Below are 17551 nucleotides of genomic sequence, written 5' to 3' on the forward strand. Positions count from 1 at the left end.
ACTTATTCACTTTCCTACAGTTGTTAGTGTATACATTTTCATTGTGCTGTAATTTCTTTTTTTTTTCTGTCAGCATGTGTTAGAAATTGGTGTATCATTAAATCAGGTTCAGATTTTTGTCGTAAACTTAAAGCTTTTGCCTCCTGGTTAAGCTGTTATCTGTAAACTTATCTTGGTTTAGTACCAATTTCTGGATTTCCTTTGTCTTATGCTAGTTGGTGTAGTCATGCTTTTAGCACACAGTTAAAACTGTCATCAGTTTTGTGTGTAATCATCAGGGGGAATTGTCTGTATGCTGTATCTGATGAGAGGGTAGTGTTCTGTTTCCTGGATGGATTATTGCAATCCTCCAATCCTGTTCTTCCTGCTGGGAAAGCCCCACAGTTTCTGCTTCAGAACAAACACAAATACGCATCTAACATCATCCTCCTTGCCACTTAGGCCGTCCCAGTGAAGCCTGGCCTTAATCCTGTGCTGTGTACCCACCTGCCGCCCTGTCTGTAGCATTAGCCTTTGTATTCTGTCCCAAAAAACCCTCCCCACAGGTCCTGTTTGGTCTATGTAGCAGAGATGAGAATACCTATAAACAATAAATAAGATCTTACATGTATAGATTGTTAAAATTCAGGTCCCAGTTACTCACAAGTACGTGATTACTACTTACTACTCACTGTTGGTCCTCAGTCCCCTTGTAATGCCTTAAAACCAGATCAGTGGAACAAATGTTTGTTCAATTTGGGGTAGGGGAGTATTCAATAATTGCCAGAATGTGACCAGTTTAGCCCAACACTGGGCCTCTCTTAAATATTCTCCCTTGTCTCGCCTTCTAAATCCTGATAAATTCTTGTCGCTCAGTGCGGACTGGGGGAAAAGGCAAAAAGACAGGCAGGTTAGGAACATTAGCAGGTTTGTGGTACTGTACTTGAGCTGGTTACACTGCATTATGTTCTCTGTTTGGCTGTTGTGGACCAGATAAGAATGTTTCTGATGGTAACCATGCTCCAAACACTAGGTGTTTGGCTGTTACAGTCTTACTTACTTGAGTAAGATTGTATCTGTTGTTACTAAGCCAGTTCCAAAAAAGGTTGTGTGTTGTTTGGAACAGCTAGTTTCCATTTTTCCTGTAGTTTGCTAGACTTTAAAAGTAGGGTATTAATAGAAGTAGTACCTCATATCTTTCACTGGCTTTCATTAGTTTTTACATGCTGAATTGTTTGTTGGTTTCTCTGATTGAATGTGAGTCTCTCAACATGCCAACAGATGGGCCAGTTTATTATAATAGAATCAAGTGTTGTTGAATCTACTGTATTTTGCGAACTATAAGTTGCACTTTTTTTTTTTTACTCCTCTAGGCTGGTACTGCGATTTATACAGCAAAGTGACTTATATGCGTATATTTACAGTAATTTTGTCAAGTAGTCACCAGGGTTAGATGGCACTCGAGACTCGATTAAAGATAACATTGTACCACTGAAGAAGTAAAAACGTTTATGTTCACGCAGAACTATAAGACTTTCTCACAACAACACTTTTGTAATTGTCTACATTTTCATCGAATTTGCTAGGGTAGGAAAGGTAAAGGTGTGGGCTCAGTACATTCAGGACTAGACATGCATAACAGCATCGGGCAATGGGTGCAGAGGTTTTTTTTTTTTTTTTTTTTTTTTTGAAACACAAAGGCAAGTTTATGAAGGAATTAAAATGGGACCACATGTCTGTTTACATGGCAGTGTTCTCTGGCTGCTGGTCTATTCCTCCATAGGCTTTTCTTAGCTTGGCAGAGAACTGTCGGTGATCCGGTCCTGAGAGGAGAAATATGACCCACTGTATCCACTCCAATCCCCTTCTGTTGTGAGGAATGCGAAACTTAATGTGCTGTCCTTGTAATTAATGCTTGGTTTTCTTTTATCTTGTTTTTCAGGATTCTGTGGACTCCACAGCAGCAGGTGTATTTCTAGTTGGATTTTAACCCTCTGACATTCTCCCACAGCCATGGAATCGGTATGTTGACAAAAAGCATCATTTTAGAAATAAAATCATGAGGCTGAACCACTATTCGTAAATGTTTCTCAAAGATGGCTTTGGTTGTATTTTCTTTATCCAAATGAGTGCCATCATAATACATGTTATGTGCTACATTATGATGTGTATGTACACATTTTTCTGAAATGGTGTTCAATTTAGTGTCAACCATGTGATGCATATAGATGTTTATTATCTCACATATTTATAAGTTATTTAGATGAGTGAATAACAACAATGGAGACAGTAACAATATAGAAATATTTGTAACCACTTAAAAGAGACTATGCATACGTGTACTTGTGTACACATGCATACTGCCAGCATCTCTACAACTCTACCCTTTGTTGCCAGTCATGCAGGAGACTGTGTGCAGGAGTTGCTTGTACCAACAGGCAGGCTGAAAACACCATTGAGCTCTATCCACTGGAATGCATGTATTAAGAACGGGGCTTAGTGCATGCCTAACTTCTGCTTTTCCTGTCCCTTTGTCAGAGTGTCTGTGTGTGTGAAAAGTAGGTCACAGTTTCTGTAGTGCAGAGCGAGTATGTGTCCAACAAAACCATTACCCTCTCTTTGTCTTGCTCACATGCATTTCACAAAACATCTTCCTGTTGGTTAATGTGACTGCAGCTGAAAGACCTGATAATGTAAAATTCTACGTGACTGCAGAACCACTCACGCTGTACATCTTTGTCACCAAAAATCATTGTTTACTATGACACAAACAAAGTTCCTCACTGATCATGTTATTGGCATCAAATGCAATGGTGAAGGGTAAATTATTTTCAAATTTCTGTCAGCAAACACTGTGTAATAGCAGAGAATGAAATGGGCTTATAATAATAATGGGACTTATAGAATGAAAGCTTTTAACTTGAGGGTTATGATGATGCATTCATTGCAAATGCATGTCTCTCTTAAAGGGGTGTAAAAAATCTTATCACAGACTGGGTCTTATTAAAAATATGCCAAATCATATTGAGAGAAAAGATTTTTAAGGGGAGAAGGAAACAAACCTGGTGTTCCATCTGGAAATCACAAAACAATGAATGTGTTATGAAAAATCAGCAGCCTAGTGATCAGTGTGTGGACTGCTTATGACCCTGAACAGCTGCATCACTGGCTCATCCCCCTCTTCCGCCGCACAAATTTCATCTCTCTGTTTCTGGCTCTCTCACTCCTCCACCATCCCCCCCCCCCCCCCTTGCGTCTGTGCCTGTGGCTGTGCACCAGCAAGAGCTGCTACTGTTTACCTCGTTGAGCTTCTTATATCTGCTTACTGTCAGTGGAAACCAAGGGAACTGATCACAAAGCTTATTATTGTGCCAGGAGTGGAATACATGCTGTCTGTGTGCACGCCTATAGAGGCTGGGCACGCACACACACACACACACACACAACCTCTGCCACTCTTCTCCTCTGTCTCTTCATGTGATGCTGGTCACATGGTTTCCAGGCAAGCAGCTCAGTAAATCAGAGTCAGTCTTTTATTTTTAACTGCTGTAAGTCCCCCACCTGGTCTTATGGTTAGCAGAACTGATTGAAGTGTCTGGTGATCATTCATCTTTTTTTTCTCTCTCCCTGTTTCTCTTTCACTCTGTGTCTGTTTTGGTGCAGCTTCTTCTAAGCTTCATAATGCTCATGCCATATCTGTCTACCTGCTCCCTATCTGGGTTTTATATGCTAGTGTTTGGTCTAGTATGAAACAATGACTGTAATGACTGAGCCACTGTAATGTATTAATAGATTAGACTTTGGTGTATGTGTACTGTATATGTTCTTTCATGATGTATTGCAGAAATGTTTGAGCAAAATCATAGGGCAGAAGTTGTTATATAATATTCATGAAGTTTTTATGACATAAATGAGTCACACTAGACTAGAAAAAAGCATCTGCTCCTCTGGAAACATTGTCATAAATATCTGGTCTAAATGTGGAGTGGAACTACAGCTATGGACCCAGGCTTTGTAAAAACTACCACCTTTACCTGTTTCAAATAGTCTAGTATGAGTAACCAAAGTGTGTTGAATGTGTCTCATCATTGCATGTCATACACAAGCTTTTTGTGCGAAAGTGGTGTCAACCATCAGCAGTGCTGCTATCATTCTGACTATCTTTCAGCAGATTAGCCCTGTGTGTTCAGTGTGCTACAGATGAAAGCTTAAAATTCCTGTAATCAAACCTCTTCCAATGGTTCCCTCACAGCTCTCCTTCTATCTCCTCCTCTTCTATTAAAGCAGGGCTTGTTCCTCAGTGGGGATTAGTGTGTGCAGCAGCTCTGAACAAGGAAGTGGGCCCTGCCAGTCACATTACATAACTCGCCCCCGCTAGAGCGGCTCGGCCTGGCCCGGCTGAAGAGACGACTATAGAGGCTTTGTTTTCTCAACCTTCCCTTCTTCCTCTCCTCTGCTGCTTCCCTGCCCCCCTCCCCAGGCAACTTGCATACTGATGCTGTATAGAAGGAGTCTGTTTGCAGGGAACAGGCAAGGCACTGTGATATGGAGTGCAGAGAAGTACGCTAACAGCAAGCTGAATGACAGGGAGCTCACATCTTATGCAGAGGAATGTGAGGTCTGCCGTAGGTTGTACAGTTTCAGCAAATGCAGTGCTTTACTGCCACAGGAGGTTAGATTTGGTTTGAGTGTTAGGAATCTGTGTCAAATTGCTCTAGCTTGACAGGTTGTAAGTTATTTTATTCCCTAAATTTGTGTTTTTGTGCTATTGTCCTGTGCAGTTAGACCACACACACACTCACACACTCACTCTCACTCTCACTCTCTCTCTCACTCACTCGCTCACTCACTCACTCACTCTTCCCTACCTGGCAGTCTGCCAGTGTTAGTAGGGTGGGAGTGGGAGGCCAGTGTGCTCTGTGTAATGGAGGTTCAGACCAGTTAGCACTCTGAGTGAGTAGATGTAACTCGTAGGCGTGAGAGTGAAAAGGATAAATAGCAGTGCATGGTGGCAGATTTATGTACAACATCTTGCACCACTGAGTCCTAGGCTTGGCCTTTATTTCTGTAATTTTTTTCTTCTGTGGTGTTGGCAATTTTGCTGCTGAGAGATGACAAGTAGTAGCAGTGTTTCCATTTAGCACATTCAGCAAATAATGTGTCCACAACACATATTTGTTTCTTCTGAGTTTAATCCATATTTGTGAGGTATGTTAAGTGTGCTGTGTGCATGTAGCCACATTCAAGAACTCAAGTTGTTTGGCTTTTGTGTCTTAGTTTACCTGGCACAAATAACCATGGTGCAGGTAATAGTTAAAGGTACGGAACGTAATTTCTTTCTTCTGCTAATGGATCTAGTGAAACTCTAAATAAATTTACACTCCAAGCTGTTCTTTCCCCCCTCCACTTCCTGTCTCTCAGCTTGGATGTGAACTACAACAAACTGTACAAACGGCAGCCTCTGTCCACAGCTAACATAGCTCAAAGTAACTTTGGCAGTCCAGTAGAATGTGCTGGTTACCACTAATGTGACACAAAGCAATAAAGTTACACAAAATACAAATTAAAAATTAACTAAATATTTAAGTCAAATTGCTTCAATAAAAAGAAAATTGAAACATTAGCTTTAAATATTAACACATCAGAAGGACAAACACCACATCTAAAACAAATTTGAGTCCTTTGGCATCGTTTGAGGCTGATTTCAAAAAGCCCAACAGAAGTTAATGCTGTTTCTGCTCTTTCTCTTTTCTCCGTCATGCTCTTAGTGCTGCAGACATTAAGCTGCTGACAGCTCCTCTGTGGCTGGTTTTTCCAAATGATTGCCTGTGATTTGAAAAATGCTTCTAATCACCTTTGGTAGGTGGCATTCAGACAAATTTGGCAACACTGGATAAAGAAGCTGGAATAACAACAGAAGGGCTTTAAGTAGCAGACAGTCATGGACAAGGGCTGATATAGCTGAGAAACACCACATCCTGTTCGGTTTTAACATGCTTCATCAGACTGTGTCAAACGTTAATAAATGCACCTGTAATATAGTTTATTTTGCACACAATTAGCCTGAGCATATTGTTTATATCCTATAATGATCATTTATATCTGTGAGGAAAGGATTGGCGAAAAGGATCATAAAAGCCATCTACCATTTTCAAAACCTGTTGTCAGTGTTAAGGAATGGACAACCATATGATACTGAAAAAGTTTTGTAAATAAAAATTGTGTGTAAACAAATGCAGATACAAATAGTAGTATCTCTGCACATCCATCGGCACAGGATGCAGGTTTGCTTTCACCAGGGCTTTTTTTCTGTTCTTGCTGGGAGGTCATAGTCTTTTCCACAAGCTTAAGGACATGTTAATACACATGCACACCAACAGGATCTGTACCTGATGGTTAGACCAGTTTAGACTCTCTGCTTCTTTATAATGTTGGTGGTCTTTGAATTGCCATGTATTTTATCTACTTAGGCCATCATTGAATTGAGCCCTGTATTTTAAAATAGTAGCTGGTTTCATGTTACCATCTCCGTATTGAGTCATATACTCTCCTTTCTTACTTCTGGTCATTTTATTTCATTTGTATACATATTTATAATTGCTCTTTATTTATTTTTTGGCAGTATGTCTTACCCGTGTAAATTATTTATTTTCACAAAAATCTAGTCATGGTATTGTAGTTTTTTTGTTACTTACCACCATAATGATATTGTGACACCATTGTGCTTAAGCTGATAAGTATGTTATTTCCCAATCCTACACATAATACAGTTGATCATGAAATTAAAATGTATTGTGCTGTTATAGTGGGGTACTTTATAAGAGCTTCACCAAAATGTGTCTGGTGTAAAAATCACGACACTTGAGAACTGTGTGTCTCTAGTTAGCATTTGGCTTTATCTCTGCATTTGGAAATGCTTGGAGATGATTGGTTTGAGCATGCTTTCAATGCGTCAGCCATGAGCCAAGTTCCCATCAAAGCTGCTTCACCAAAGACTGTGTTTAGCTGTGATGGCTAATTTTAGAGCTGCTAGGCCCTTGTCCAAGGTGGGGGAGGATAAGATAACACTGAAGCAACCCTCTCTCCTTAAACAGGTTGGTTTTGTTTGTCTATCTGATAACTCTCACCCAGCTACATCCAACAGTCCTCATCCAGCCTGTGTTGATGTTTTGCACAAATACTGTTTGGTGTTCGTGTTCTCAATGTGTAGAAATACAAATCTTATTCATGCATTCTACCTTTTGGTTGATCTTATTTCTATGAGAATCAGACAGGAACATGGCTAAAAATGTTGGTACTCTTCCAGACTTTTGCAGAAATAACATGAAGCTGACAAATATCAGTCACATTGCTTTTGCTTATCAATGTTACATAGTATTTTAAATGTTATAACAAATAAAAATGGCTTGAGGCAAAATAATTGCGCCATTAATCTCATATATTGTAGCATAGTCTTTTGAAGCAATCATGTGTTTCCTAGCCCATAATTCATATTCTACACTTTGACTGGTATTTTTGTCCAGTCTTGAGCAAATGCTCCAGTTCTCTCAGGGTTGTGTGGTGCCTTGATCCAGCTTTTTGTTGTAGTTGCTTTAGGATTATTATTGTTTTCTTATCATCCATTAGTGCTGTTTGTTTTGGGTTACTATCCTGTTGGAGGAGTCAGTGACTGAGCTGTCTGACACCAAGACACATTATGTTGAACTTCAAAATGCCTTAAAAATCTTCAGTTTATGCTTCATTTTTCTTCTGTGAATATAGAACTAATGGGACCAAAAACTAATGGTGTTTATCTGTCCAAAAGACATTTTCCTTAAACCATTTTGTGTCTGGTCACCCTGTATTTAACAAAATCGATTCAGCTCATTTTTTGTTGCACTTTCAAAAGTAGGGCATTTCTTCCACTGAGCCGTCTTTCATTCGAAAAGCAACATAGGGAGCAACCTTGTACCTTGATCTGAGGGATCAGCTTGTGCTGCACAGAATACCACCAAATAGCACAATAGCTTTTCTCATGAGACTGATTCATAATATGATTCAATATAACTGAAGACAGTGACCTGAGCTTTAGGTATTGGACACAGGCAACAAAGACACATCTACTGCTTAGTAGCTGGCTTGCATTATTAAACCAACTATATAGTTGGCTGTATCAAGTTTCTATGGAAAACTCTCCTGTAATCATTTGCTGTATGCAATGCAAGCCAGTAGGCCTTTTTTTTCTAGAAAGGCAGCCAGAAGTATGCAATGGGCTGTTAAAGGTTGATGAGAACATAGAGCAGCTCTCTACTCTGCAGTTTGAGGCTATAATGGCTGCGATAATGGACTCTGTTCTGATTTGTTTATGTCAGAAAGGCATCTGGTTTCAGGAAATTCAGCCTTGAATGGGTGTGGAGATGTTATTAGTTCATTTGTTTATTTATTTTCTGTCAGTGATCTGAATTCCACCAGTTTGAAGGCATGCACAAACACATACAAACACACCTACAAAACACAGTTTCACATTCATTCACAAGGCACAACACATGAAAACTTACACAGGCCTTGTGGTAAAGCTGTCCCTATCTGCCCCTGTTCTCTCGTCCCTCTCAGCGCCACAGTGCAGTGACCTTGGTTTCAAGTAGCTGTACTCTGTTAGAAAGCCAACACCTCTCCCGGGATGGGCTGACCTTGTTGTCTGACACACTGTAAGTCTGCACGCCCCTTTCTGTCTCTATATTATCTGCTCACACACATCTCAACATCAGTGGTCTAAACAAGTCCTCTTGTGTCAACTTCATCATTGTAAATCTGGAACAGTATAATGTGTAGCAGTCAGGTCCCCTTGTGTTGTTTAAATACAAAGCCAGAATAACTGAGGTTTCAGCAGGTTTGGGCTTCTCCCTTACCAGGTGTTCCTCCATCAGACAACTTCTCTCAGTGACAACATACATGTACACTTTTATGAGGGTGTGTGCAGCAGTGCACACCATTGTCCTTTCCCTTTATACTCTTTCCTTTTATTCCCTGCAGCTGTCCATCTGTATGCAGTGCATGGGTGGGTCCAGACATGTATATCTATTTTATCAAAGGACCATAACTGAAAAGGGTTCATATGCAATGTGTTCATATGCAGATGTTGAATTAGGTTGAGATCTGGTGACTGTGAAGGACACAGCACAATGTGTGTCATTTTCGTACTCATCAAACCATTCAAAGACCCTTTGTGCTCAAACCATGCCAGCAAAATGCCCCCCAATAGCATAACAGAGCTACCACATCCCACAGGTTTTTACTTTAATTTTCAACTATCTGTACTTGTTCACAGGACAGATAGTAAAACACCCCCACACAATTTTACATTTTAGATGAATGTAGAGGAAATGTAGGTAAATTCAGCTGATCAGTACAGCTCACTAGGAAACTAGCTGCTGGCATCCTGAAAGAAGGAGATAGTGGATGTACTTTTGTTAGGGGATGTTTGTTGGCTAACTTGTTCAGCAAACCAAAGGGAAACACAAGATAATGTGTTCATGCTTATAGATATAAAGAAAGAAATGTTTGCTAGTAGTTTATTAGTACTAATAGTTTATAGACTGTGCCCAGTCTGTAGGCTGCTTTGTCACGGTCAGTGTTCTCATCATGCCAATGACTGTTCAAGGGCAACAGACATCATTATTATACTAAATACTTCAAAATATAAATTTGGCCTTTTAGGTATTGATGATTGATGAATATGTATGAACCAGTTTATGTAAGCTCCAGCTGTTGGCTACATCAGAACATGTGTGTGGTTAAATCAAACTTTTCATTGCATGGCTAATATACTTTTTTGTTGCTGTATGCATGTGTACAGTTTTGTCTTGCACTTGTGAAAAATGCCATAGGAAAACAGTGGTGCTAAAGACATTCTGAAATGTGTTCTGAAATGTGTTAGCCATGCCTTTGGACCAGGGCATGAATATATTGTTGAAGGCCGTCTGCAAAACATTTCTTTCTTTATATCAAAAAACTGTTTTGTAAAAACAGTCAACTCTGTCAGCATTGTGGTTGTGATGTGTGCTGTTCGGTTGTGTGTCTATGTTTATGCCTTGCATCAGGCTGTAGGCTGTGTAAAAGTTGGGCTCAGGCCAATAGCCAGCCAGGAGGACAGACGAGGAAGCAGATGGAACTGTTTGGACTTAACCCTTCCCATGCCACTTCATCTTCCTAGTGCTCCTATACCAACTTGCATGCTTCTCTGCTTTTTTTGTGCAGATTAAAAAGAAGGTAGCTAAGGCAGTGCTTGTGTTTGTGTGTGTGTGTGTGTGTGTCGTGGGGGCTTGATGGATGGGAGGTACATATAAGGCTATATTCACACAAACATTTGCATTGCATTAAAACAACACCATAAAGGGCTGCACTGGTGGGGCGTGTTGTTCTGTGTATTGGCAAGACAACAAAATTGCAGTCCAGGAACGCCAGTTGGAGGAACAGATTTAAGTATTTAAGAGCTTATTAGTTGTGAAAACATAGCAAAGGGGTTTGTAATATTCACAGATAGAATTTTTACAACTCTGGATTGTTATTATGGCATCAATAGTTTTATTTTGTGTCATGAGGATTTTGAGTCAAATGTAGTGGTAGCATTATGTAATCCACCGGGAATGCTTGTTTACATATATGTGATTGATTGACACACAATGCCTTACTTTGCACTGCAGGAAAGGCTGACACTGCCCCCCACATTTACACACTTCCCCTAGCCAAATGAGTGAGAAAGCCCCCCCCCCCTTTTAAATCAAAGTGTGTCTGAACATGGCCTAATGCTTCTAGTACAAGGCCAAGAAAGCAGGAAGACTGACACAAACCAGAGAGAGCAAGAGAGAGTGCCTTTGGAGACCTTTCCTCACAGACCCAGTGCGTGATGAACTGTGCTGACATATGGCTCCTGCCTCCATGTAGAAACTGCTCTGGTTCTCTGCTGTCTCTCCTCAGCATTTTTTTCCCTCCCCTATGGTACACTCTGCTGTCTGCTCTCTCAGCCAAACCAGTGCTTTGCTAGTTTGTCTGAGGAATGTCTTTCCATTTCTGGGATATAGAGTCACCACACCCTGTAAGATTCACTGGCTGTCTGCCGACTGATTTAGCCACTAAATCTCTTGCCTTATTATTATGTCTGTCATTCTGTGGTACAATTTTACCTGCAAACATATTATTGCAGTTAGCTCTAAGGTAAAATCGTTTTGCATCTTGTGTCACTGTACACAGTGAAATGAATTACTTGCTAAACTTTAGTGAATGCAGTACCACTGCTCCCTGTTTGAGATGCCTAACAGTCACAGATTCGGTGGAGTAATGTAGGTCCTGGTTTAATTGCAAATCAGTGGTCGCTGAGTAAAGTTTCTGAAGACAACCTCGCTGCTCTCTGCTAACCAGTAGACTGTAAATAGAAAACCCAGAGGGAAGATCAATACCAACTCTGCCTGTTAAGGAGGAAGGAAGCTCACTGTGTGAAAGAGGTACACAGCATGTTTACAGAGTAGAGATTTTCCCAAAAAAAATTCTGTTTTTTGTTTTTTTTTTTTGTTTTGTTTTTTCTGTTAGAGTAGCTGGACAAGTTGGTTTACTTTTAATCTGCTAAGATATCCTTTAGGTTATTGACGATGGCACAAATATACAAATTTGTATTCTGTTTCTCCAGAATACTTGGAAGAGAGCAGCTGGCCAATGAAATTAAGTCATCTGTTGCTATATGGTAACAATAGCTTTAGTTCGCCTTTCCATTGCTTCTCACCACCCCTCCATTACCACCACAACAAACGCTTACCCACTACACTGTGCCCCCACCCCCACCACCTTTTATGGTGTCTGCCAACAGACATGAGAGCTGAATGTGGCAGGGCAGACATTTGTGGCCCTCTCTGGTCCTCTTTGGGCTTCACTGCTTTGACCTTATTGTTCTCTGAGATGTACGTAACCATAACAGAAGGAGAGCAGGAGAGGCACAGTCAAGCAAAGATAGGGGCAAAAGGGAGGAGCATTAAGGGGCACCTTTTGTTTAGAAAAAGTGTCAGGTCTGTAGTCTGGGTGTTTTATGTGATAGTGGGTGGTTGGGGGGTGGGAAAACAAGGACTTCATGGTATTTTCAGGATTTTAGTTTAGCAGTGAAGTTCACTCTCTCTCAGTAACAAAGCTGATTTTATGCATAGTTTGGGAAACAATCGGCAAGACAGTGTTGCATTTTGGATTGTTTTTAGCCTTAATAGTGGTTAGTTAATTATGTTTTATAGCAAGTCTTTTGGAGATATTCTTTTGTTTCATTAGTTTAATCTACAATACCATATTTTCCAGTCTATAAATTGCACTGAAGTATAAGTCACTTTTAGCAAAAGCAGCCTTGTTGAACAGAAAAAAACATATACAAGTTACTTTGGTCTATATGTCGCTTTCTAATTAAACCAATTATAGCCTAAATTAGCCTTTCAAGAATGTAGGCTAGGCATAACAACAAGCAGAAGTACATTACAGTATTCATTCATCCGTGTCAAGTAACTTTAAACAACTTTGCAAACATTGGGGTGGGGGAGATTAAACAGCGTCTCCTCATCTCAAGTTGCCAGAGTGCCGACACTCACTCCAGACTTTTTTTCAGCTGCATACTTCACCTGAACTTTGAGGTCTGCAGTATTGCTCTTTCTTTTGGGCAGCGTTTTCACTTGTTACACCAGGAGTTATAGTTTAGTGTGAAGATAAATGTTTTTTCTTTTAAGTTGCAGGACAAGCCAGAGGAGTAAAGAAATTGCAACTTGTAGTCTATAGTTTCTGAAAGCAGATGCCAGAGAACATTGTTTCATAAGTTCATAGTGTATTCCAACATCTTTACTGCAGAAATGAACCAGGAAGAATTTAGATAATATGCATTGGAAGCACATCTGTTTTTCTTTAAAATAATATGCAAGTATTTCACTAACACCCTTGAGCTCATGTCTAGCCATGTCAGAACAGCTGGCTTAAACTTTTAGTGTCAGAGGGATTATTAGCCTAGCAGAATAATATTAGAAATAAACTTCCACACTTAGACAAATAAATGACAGTCAAAGCTGGTTCGGAAACTTTGAGAGAGAATTTGGCACTATTTTCACCCAATGTCCTTCTCAGTGCATATCTCAAAACTCAATAGTTAATTGCCCTCAATTATTATATGAAGAACAAAAACTTTGCATGGTTTGGTAAAAAATGTTCTTTAAAGATCAGTTTAAGTCCCTTTGCTGCACACTGCACGTAATATTGATTTTCCAACTCAGCACTGTAATGTTCAATTGTTTATAGTGATGACACCATCTTGTGTTGCCCACAATGTAGGCCTTCAACAGACTACAGTCTAGTTTTACTGACCTGTAGACCAGTTTAATTTAAGGCTGATTTTTATATCCCAAAGGTCAAAATGTGCTGATTTTACAAGATGTCAAATCACCCAGCCCAATTCATGACCTCAATGGACAGATACAGTTCAGCACTGTAAATATGGTTGGCTAGTGGGTTGCCATGTAAAACTTAGGTTGAACATCTTACTTAACTAAAAAGGTAAATTGGTTTCTTGTACCAACACAGCTTGAAAACATAAAAAATATACAGTGATACATCAGTGATGTGGTTTACATTGGATTAATGGAGATTTTCAGTATAGTAATTCTGGTGCCTTTTTCCTTAAATCACATACTGTGGTCTGTCCGAGTGCCACATGATTCATTACATAATATAGCTATCGTCCTCACCACCATGACCTGAAGCAAAAGATTTGCTGATAATCACTGGCATCTAGAAGGTGCCAGCATACCTGTCTTCACCTAAGGTGTTGCTATCGAAACTGCTAAAATATTTAATGTCCTTATTTGAAATCAGGGCTCATGACCATGACACCACATCACAGGAGATTATACATACACTAGAGTGAGTTGATGTCGTGATGTGATTTGATGTGATGTGTGTGTGTGTCTGTCTGTCTCTCTGTATATGTATTTGTGTGTGTGTGTGTGTGTGTGTGTGTGTGTGTGTGTGTGTGTGTGTGTGTGTGTGTGTGTGTGTGTTCATATTGTTTACAAAACCTCCAACATTTTTTCTCTGCTGTGGTTGGTTTCAGTCAGGCTTGTATACAATATTTTCTCTTATTTTATTGAACTTTAGGTGTTATAGACATACAGTATGTTGACTGTCTTTCTGCTAGCTGAGATTTGATAAGAAGATTTAAAAATATGGCATATTTAGCATGGCATATTTAGTGTTCCCGTTTGTTTGGCTGTGAGCCTTGTAGAAAAAACTGGGGATTATTCCGTTTAAATTTGAGGGCTAAATTTTCCTGCTGATGTCTTTTCCAGAACCTCCAGTGCTTCATTATTCAACATTTGCTCCTGTTGTGGATTGTTATATTTAGTAGTGGTCAGTTGCCATTGTAACATGGATGCAAATGATATTCTAAGTATATCTTGAGCAGGTCTAGTTTATTTTTCTCAGGTTGTGAAATTGGCAGATCATTGTAAACAAAAACTGTATCCTGGACCATGTACACTGAGGTGTTCCTGACACATAGCTATTGAAACTGGAGTCTCAGGTGTATCAGAATAAAACCACTACCTATTTATGTTGTAATTAAAGAACATTTCAGACAGTACAACAAAACAGACGTTCTGGTTTTAGAATTTTTACCCACTAGTGGAGGTCAGTGGCTAGAGACAGATTAGATCAGTCTGCAGGTCCAAAGGTGATGCATGTTAGCAGTGTTAACATGTTATTAGTTGTGGTCTCTCCTGGAGATTTGTTTATTAACAAATCTTACACTTTGCCGGTTGTACAAATCACTGTTTTATTTTTTCCAAAGTTTACTCCAAAAACATAAGTGAAGATTAATGAGAACATCTGTGTTGTGGGTTTGACTGGCTTTCCCAGCATGCAGAAGAAGAGATCACAAAGAACAGGAAGCAACAGAAAGTTGTTTTCTTCATGTTACTCTCACACAGTCATCATTTTTGAAGAGCTTTGTTTTCCCGTCCACACCACAATGCAAGAATGGTATTTCAACATCTATTCACTCTTGAGGTTAGATGATGGGTGTGAAAACATTGTGTTTGTGAAGATGGAGGGCAAAAACAAAAAGATGGTGTGGACATAGCCTTAACTGGCAGTCCTAGGCATCATCCCTATATGATATGATGTTCTGCCAGATTTAGAGCTGGTCTCTCTTTTCCCTCTCTCTCGTTCTCTCATTGCATCTGTTTTTGCTTTGCTGTGCCCTTACTTTGTGGTGGAATGGAGGGTTTGGGTCTAGACTGAGCTGTATAAAGCATTTTTTCCAGCAGAATGCCTTGATTGTCATCGATAGCAGTACTTGCTTGGACAGATGTGATGACAACTGGTTCTAGTATTATCTAGCGAACTTCTAATATTACTGCAACCTTTATACCTGTTTGTAGATTACATGCTTTAATTCATCCTTATAACCAAATATGACTTCCAATAAATTGTATTTAAAACAATTTTGTTAAAGCTCAGTCTGCCACAGATTGCATTTTTTTTTTCTTCTTTTTCATGGCCAGAAGGGAGAGTGACTCACTGTCATCCGCCCTCACATTCGGAATGTTTGTGTGCTTGTGAGGAGTGAGAGGCTTGCTTGTGCGACAGTGATGTGTTCTGATAAGACATCAGAAGTGTGGTGACTATTTTCTGGCCTTCATGTCTACCTGCTACTCCTGGCCACATCAGAGCTGGAAACTCACCGTCCATGTTGCGTTGAGTTGTGTCAGTCAGCAATAACCTGTTGCATACACTCCAAAAGCACCAGTGTTTGAGTTGAAACTATATTTCTCTTTAGCTGCTAGAGTTGAGTGAGTCCCGCAAAGGGCCCTTCTAGCCCCTGGATCTGGCTGCTGAGAGGTCCTCCATGACTGGATGCTCAGAATGACTACATGTGCTTTGAAAAACGCTTCTTACAACATTTGCTTGGTGGGAGGTGGGGCAGATTTACTAAAATAATGTAGTTCAGTTAGTTTTCTTGAATTTCTGTAGGTACCAGTTTTCAGTTGAGTTACCTAACAGACTTGTGTCTGTTAATCCAGTCTAGAGGTTATTTAGATGTTTGCATATAATGTATGTAATCCTAAAGAATGGAAAGCTCCATAGTTCATATTTTGCACTCATGTACTACTTTGTGTTTGTGTTGGCACAGAAAACTAAAAATGGCAGTTTGCCCAAAGTGCCAGCATTCCAAAACTGATAAAGTACAGTTTTTGTTTATACTGTGTCTTCAGTCTTTGGTTCATGGGGCTGAAGTATTGTTTTTCATCTGTCAGAAGTGTTGTTCAAGCAAAATACTCAAAATCTATTTGCAAGGTCCTATTTAGCAGGGCTTTTACCCAACCTAGAAAAAGTCTAACATTTCACCTGACTCTCCTGAGCGTCTGCTTATGTTCCATGAGATAAATATCTAATGTTTGTTAGCACTCTCCATCCCACACCACTGAACAAGACTAGTGCATTTATTTTCCCTCAAAACTCATTTAGTAAAGACTATAAAACCATTTTGTAACAGCACACGAGCAGCTTTGTTTTTTTGTTGTTTTTTTTTTGCAGAGAGCTTTTGTGAAAGAGTGATGCACTGCATTGGAGTCGGCACTTACTAAATGTATCAGCCTGACGTTACTAATCCCTAGTAAATCACATGTCTTAGTGTCATGAAAAGGCAACAATGCAGTTTTATATTTGCAAAAAATTGCATAGGCTTTGTGACTATATGTCTTCATTTATAACTACAGTGCTGAAATTATTAGTCAGTTAATCTACTGGTCTGTAGTGAATTTTATTTGTCACTTATTTGCTTAGCAACATTCACTACTTCCATGGTTTTATTAGTTAGAATGTTCTTTATGTTTTATAGAATAAAATTTACACTCCACTTTCTTGGTTTCTGACTTTTTGAACAAAACAAACTGTTTGAAGATATTGCATTTCCTTCTAGAAATGTTGGTATTGGGGTATTGTAGCTATTTTTCAGCCTCTGTTTTACATTTACATTCTGTTAAAGGCAAATCTATACAACAGATTGACCAATAAGAGAGATTAGAGATTTTCTCTCTTATTTTCAACCCAACAAGATTGTTCTCTGTCCAGGGCAGTCTATCATGAGAAATCCCATCTCAGGCAAATTTCCTTTCATATGGAAAGTTTGGAGTATGGAGATCTGTCATTGAGTGAAGAGGGAATGCAGAAGATGTTTCTTTGGATGCTGCTAAAGCTGCCACTCTGATAAGGTTGAATACAAGAATTGCAACAGTAAATTATCCTGATTATGCCTGTCACACACAGTAAAAAGCAGGGGATAGAATTTTTGCCTGCATGTAAATAAAGAAGTGACATGACAAACATGGAAATGGATAGATCTGTGCTCCATTTGCAAGAAACAGTATTACTGTATTCTTTTTCTTTCCCAGTAGTTCCTGTTCATGATGGCCTGTTTGGCCACCTGTTTCTCTTTGATGTTATAAATAGTACTGCACAGTAGATAATCTGATAATCTGAAATAAACAATAGCAACTTAAATGTCTTCCCTTTCTTTCCGTTA

At 39.5% G+C, this 17551-nt stretch overlaps 1 protein-coding gene across 2 annotated transcripts in view; it reads left to right on the forward strand.

Annotated features, from left to right (window-relative positions):
* The window catches only part of ankrd11 (ankyrin repeat domain 11), a 93846-nt gene that overhangs the window by 20028 nt on the left and 56267 nt on the right, over positions 1–17551 (forward strand). For both annotated transcript variants that reach the window (XM_026320287.2, XM_026320288.2), the window contains exon 2: positions 1922–2001. The gene's annotated coding sequence lies outside the window, so the exon portion shown is untranslated. The remainder of the gene's footprint in view (positions 1–1921; positions 2002–17551) is intronic.

The sequence above is a fragment of the Mastacembelus armatus genome, chromosome 3 (genome assembly GCF_900324485.2).
Source record: "Mastacembelus armatus chromosome 3, fMasArm1.2, whole genome shotgun sequence".
In the NCBI taxonomy this organism is placed as follows: domain Eukaryota; kingdom Metazoa; phylum Chordata; class Actinopteri; order Synbranchiformes; family Mastacembelidae; genus Mastacembelus; species Mastacembelus armatus.